The 5,252-nt window shown below is 46.1% G+C and overlaps 1 long non-coding RNA gene across 1 annotated transcript; it reads right to left on the minus strand.

Annotated features, from left to right (window-relative positions):
- Positions 1-1,824: 1,824 nt before the first annotated feature.
- On the minus strand, positions 1,825-3,205 carry LOC115838018. The gene is made up of 2 exons (XR_004033091.1): positions 3,107-3,205; positions 1,825-2,269 (listed from the first exon to the last, which is right to left on the minus strand). It is a non-coding gene; the product is annotated as an uncharacterized LOC115838018 (long non-coding RNA).
- Positions 3,206-5,252: the final 2,047 nt, after the last annotated feature.

The raw sequence follows: 5,252 nt of genomic DNA on the forward strand, positions 1-5,252 counted from the left end.
TGGACGAATGGGCAGATTAATTGCCCCCCTCCGGAGCCCCTGCCAAGTGCTGGGAATTTGCACGAGTTTGTCTATTTTGATCCTAACTCTTCAGATGCAACCCTGAAGCTTAAGGGTTGTAGCTCCATTTTCCAGAGGAGAATACTGAGGCTCAGAGAGGTGCAATGACCTGTCCAAGGCCACACAGAGAAGGAATGATGGAGCTGGAATGGGACCCCATCTCTTGGGGTCAACACTGGGCTGTTGGAACATCTCATCTCACCAGGTCACCCTTGAGGAAAAGGAGGCATGTGGAGAGGGCCCCACCCACCCCGAGCAGGCAGAGAGAAGGTGGTGACAGCAGGTACAGTGGGGAAAGTGGGGACGGACACCACCTTCACTCCATTTGGGTGGGTGGTTCCAGGCCTCAGGTTTAGAACAAAGAGGAATTCAATAGCAAATGGGAGGAGTCCCTAGTAACCACAGTCTAAGCATGTGGGGAGCAAATGTGGCTGGCCAAGAATCTCTGATGCAAGAAATTGGCATTATGATAGTCAAGAGTGGCTAAGATTGGCACTTCTGGAGGCCTAGCATCCCCCCACAATGACCCATGCATTTTCAGCGTTATGATCACTTTACTTGTTCACTGAATTCCTGCTCTGGCCCCACTAAGAAGCACCCTTCTCAGATGAGGACCCTGAGGTCCAGAAGGCTCATGCTGCTCAGCCACAGTCCATGGAGAGAGGCAGGATGGGGCTTTGTCCCTTATAGCTCATTCTCATGAGAAATGTGCAGACCACGGGGCCGTCTGCCCTGCAGCCTAGTTGAGCTGAGCTCTGGAAGGTGAGGGAAGGGCTGACCTTACCCATCAAGGAAGAACTAAATTGTGCTCAATAGACACTGTTCAGAAGGCAAGGAGGAGCAGGAATCTATTTTTTTAAACAAGTCACCCAAGAAGATGAACAAGAAGGCTTTGTGGTGTCCACGGGGATAAATGCTCTGCTCTCCACAGAGTCACCTCGGGCAGACCTCCATGATTCATTTCCTGGGAGCGCTGGAGTGCTGGGGTTTTGTTGTAAGACATTTTATTTAAAGAAGTGCCAGGCTCTGTTGGTGACCACTCAACTCCAGACCTTGCCCCAAAAAACTTATGGAAAACGATGCGCCAGCCATCCAAATCCTCAAACAGAAGTCCTATTTAGGCCCCATCTCCTAATTTGCTGAGAAGATGTATAGGAGGGCTCTGTGTAGCCACAAGAGGCTGGTCAGAACAGAGAATCTCTATGAACTTCATGAAAGAGACTGAAGAGTCCAACAGCATCTGCATAGGAATAGGGGCAGCACTTGGACCGTCTGGGGCGCTGAACAGACTGTGCTGTTCATCTCAAATAATTAGTCTCTTGCAAGTGCCCCGAGTCAAGCACGAAGGGCATACTTATGCCTAAATATGATCTAATAAGGTAATCCTTTTAATTTCAATGTCATATAATCAATAGGGAAAATACAGCATATTTATAACTGACAATTAGGCTTTCACTGCATTCCCCCCGCTTTGTTCATCAACAAACACCCTCTATAACCCCCATCCCCAAATCTGAGTCATTCTCACTCTATCAATCAAGTCTTCATGGGTGTAGGGGAAGAGTCCATAGCATGGCTATGGCACTTTTTTTTAAAGTCCACTAAGGATGATTTTAAAATCCACACATCATGCAGTAAGATGGATTTCAGCATTAAGCGGCCTCATCATGAAGAGCTGGCAGCCTAGAGGGGCGATGTCCTTGAGAGGGTGTGTTGGGTACGCATTGTGTTATAAAGTAATATAATCAAGCCAAGTAAATGAACTCATTATGATTGGCTTTTTATTCCCCACTTGTCAGGAGTCATAACTGTATGAAACATTCTCCACCTCGATCAATTGGAAAATCAATACCTTGGTATTTGTGGAAAGCATCTCTTATAGGAAGAAATGAAAAGAAATGTTTGGGAAACATTCAGGAAATTAGCCCATCTGACAGTCCCTGTTTTAAAGCAGTCACTCTTCTTTGTAGGAGCTGGTGCTGAAACATGCTCTTTCTTTTGGAAGGGGGCAGGCTGGCTGGGATGGTAAATGGTTTTGATCATCCATACCACAGTTTTCTTGAAGCATTGATGATGGTGAGTCCAGGTGAATATTTCATTCTCTTGCCTCACGGGTGGCCCTGGCGAAATGAGGCTTCCATCCTGGGTAGCGATGGTTTGGGCTTGCTTGGCTTGGCGGAACCAGTTTGCCATCTTGGCCCTCAGTATTCTGGGGGTGACAGTGAGTAGGCATCAGATATTACACTGGCTTTGGAATCAGCTGCCAGAGCCCCTCACTGGCATGATCGTTGACATCATCGCTCCAGCATTTCTTGATGACAGGCTGATGAACACTTTGCAGTATTTCATCAACTGTAGATTTTATAAGCTTGGCCTTGAGGTAATGTTCCTGCATAGGCCCCGCTTCCTGGATTGTTGATTGCTTTTTTTAAAAAAATATATATATATATGGAAAATAGGCCTGGCACAGTGGCTTATGCCTGTAATCCCAGCACTTTGGGAGGCCGAGGTGGGTGGATCACCAGGTCAGGAGTTCAAGAGCAGTCTGACCAACATGGTGAAACCCTGTCTCTACTGAAAATAGAAAAAGAAAAAAAAAACCAACAAAAAAAAAACATAGCCGGGCATGGCAGTGTGCGCCTGCAATCCCAGCTACTCAAGAGGCTAAGGCAGGAGAAATGCTTGAACCTGGGAAGCAGAGGTTGCAGTGAGCTGAGATCGCACCATTGCACTCCAGCCTGGGTGACAGAGCAAGACTCCATCTCGAATATATATATATGGAAAATATCAAACATATGCACAGTAGAGAGAATAGTAGCATAAACCCCCATGTATCCGTCACCATCCTCAATAGTTGACCCCCTCTGTCTCCCCTGCCCATGAGTTATTTTGGAGAAAATGCCAAACACCATGAATATTTCTGTGTTTATCTCTCAAAGATGTGGGCTCTTCAGAAGACATAAGCAATACCATTATCACAACGAATTATCAATTCCTCAGTATCAAATATCAAATCTGCATCCAGGTTTTCTTGAATGGCTAATACCTTTAAAAGAAAATGTGTTCAATTCGGGATCCAAATCCAGTCTATGTTTTGTAAGTGGTTACTTGGTTGATATATCTTCTAAGTCTTAATCTACAGATACTCTATCCCTGCAATTTACCAGTTGAAGGAATCTGATCAGATGCTGTAGAATTTTTCATAGTCTGCATTCTGCTGATTGCATCCCCATGGTTTCACTTAAAATGGCAATATTCAAGTTCTAGTGTGTCTTCTTTATTTATTGCCTGAAAGACTTCTATAAAGAGAAACTTCCCTTCATTAACTATCCAATTTCCCTGATATACAGTTCTTATGTTTTTTTAAAAAAGCAAGATAAATGCTTGATTTTTCCCCTTTATTTATCAGTTTTTGGAATAGTTAGTTCCCTACCATCCTCCCAAGATACCCAGTGAGCTTTCAATGTTTCCATTCCTGGCAGCCATCCCACTGATGCCCGAATGGCCCCGTCTTTGACCAGTGGGAGTGCCTTGCCCGGGATCTCTTTAACGGGCTCTACCCTTGAGGTTTTTTTCTGTTTAAATCTCAGACCCACCGAGAGCTCCTCGGGCCAGGATCCACCTCAGAGCATGACCCTGTCTCCTTATCACTGTGCGGTTGACAGATTCTGCTTTCTTTTCTGTCTCGACAGACCTTAACAAATTAGTCTTGTTATTTATCCAATTTTCTAATACCCCAAAGGGTTGTAATGAATTTCTGGCAACGGGGGTGCATTATAAAAGCAAAAAAAGCACAAACAAATTAATAAACCCAACTCCCCACGCTCCCCAAATCCCAACAGTCTTCCTGCCCCAGGGCCTGAGATTGCCATTCTGTCCTGTGGCGTTTACTCACTGATGTTCATGGACATTGTCTTGCACCTTTTTTTTTTTTTTGAGACAGTCTCACTCTGTCGCCCAGGCTGGAGTGCAGTGGTGTGATCTCGGCTCACTGCAACCTCTCCCTCCCGGGTTCAAGCGATTCTCCTGCCTCAGCCTCCTGAGTAGCTGGGATTACAGGTGCCCACCACCACACCTGGCTCATTTTTTGTATTTTTACAAAAATACAAGATGGTTTCACCATCTTGGCCAGGAAGGTCTTGAACTCCTGACCTTGTTATCCATCCATCTCAGCCTCCCAAAGTGCTGGGATTACAGGTGTGAGCCACTGCGCCCAGCCTGTCTTGCATCTTTCAGCCTGTGGTTTCCGCTGTGCCTTGGGGCTGCCCTCAATGCCACAGGACAGCACGTGGATTTCTACTCCCTTATCCATGTCATCTGGTTGATTTACTTGCTGAATCTTCAGTGGAGAAAAGCAATTGCTGAGGTCTGGCCAGAAACTGTGGTTTTCTTGTCAGTCTCAGGATCTTTCAGCATTTTCCATTCCCGGGGCTGCCTCCTGCTTTCTGCAAAGGTAAGCCCAGCAATCTACGTGTCCACCTGACTCTTCAGGGGAAATGCTGAGTTTTGGCAAATACTGACTTTGCCCTAGACATGCTGGGTATCTTTGGGCAGGGGAGCTAGGGTTCCTGTGCCTCAGTTTCTTTTTAAAGGAGAATGGTTGCATTGAGGAAGAGAACCTCAGAAATAACTGGGCCTGACACCTGGTCACCTTGTCCTGGAGAAGAATTGACTGCTATGGGCACAGTTCAGGAATAGAGCCAAACCCACCAAGCCAACCCAGGCTTGCCTTGAGAGGAAGAATTGGCTCACCTCTGCCCTAAAATGCAAATAAAAATGAAAAGAGCAGGAAATAGGAAGAACAATGCCCCCTTCCACTCGTGTACACTCTTAGCTTTCCAAGCATTTCACACTTTTTCCTTATAGCAGTCCTATTAGGTTAAACCAGACACCAGCACTTCTGTTGTACAGATGGGGAAGCTGAGGCTGCCAAGGAAAGGAGCACAGGCTGCACATCAGGGGCTGTGCCGGGGGTTTTGCTCCCTTGTAACTAGGGTCACACAGCTCTTGGTGGCAGAAGCCAAAGAAGGCCTGGGTCTGCAGACTTCGACTGGGGTAGTCTTTTCCTGGGATGGTCTTATCTCAACACAGTGAAGATTCAAAAACTTACCCTGAGTCAAATTAACAACCTCTATTTTAATCTTAAGTCCTATCTCCCAGCACACACAGCTGTTCTGCTTAGGGCTTTTCCT

The sequence above is a fragment of the Nomascus leucogenys genome, chromosome 13, assembly GCF_006542625.1.
Source record: "Nomascus leucogenys isolate Asia chromosome 13, Asia_NLE_v1, whole genome shotgun sequence".
Lineage (NCBI taxonomy): Eukaryota > Metazoa > Chordata > Mammalia > Primates > Hylobatidae > Nomascus > Nomascus leucogenys.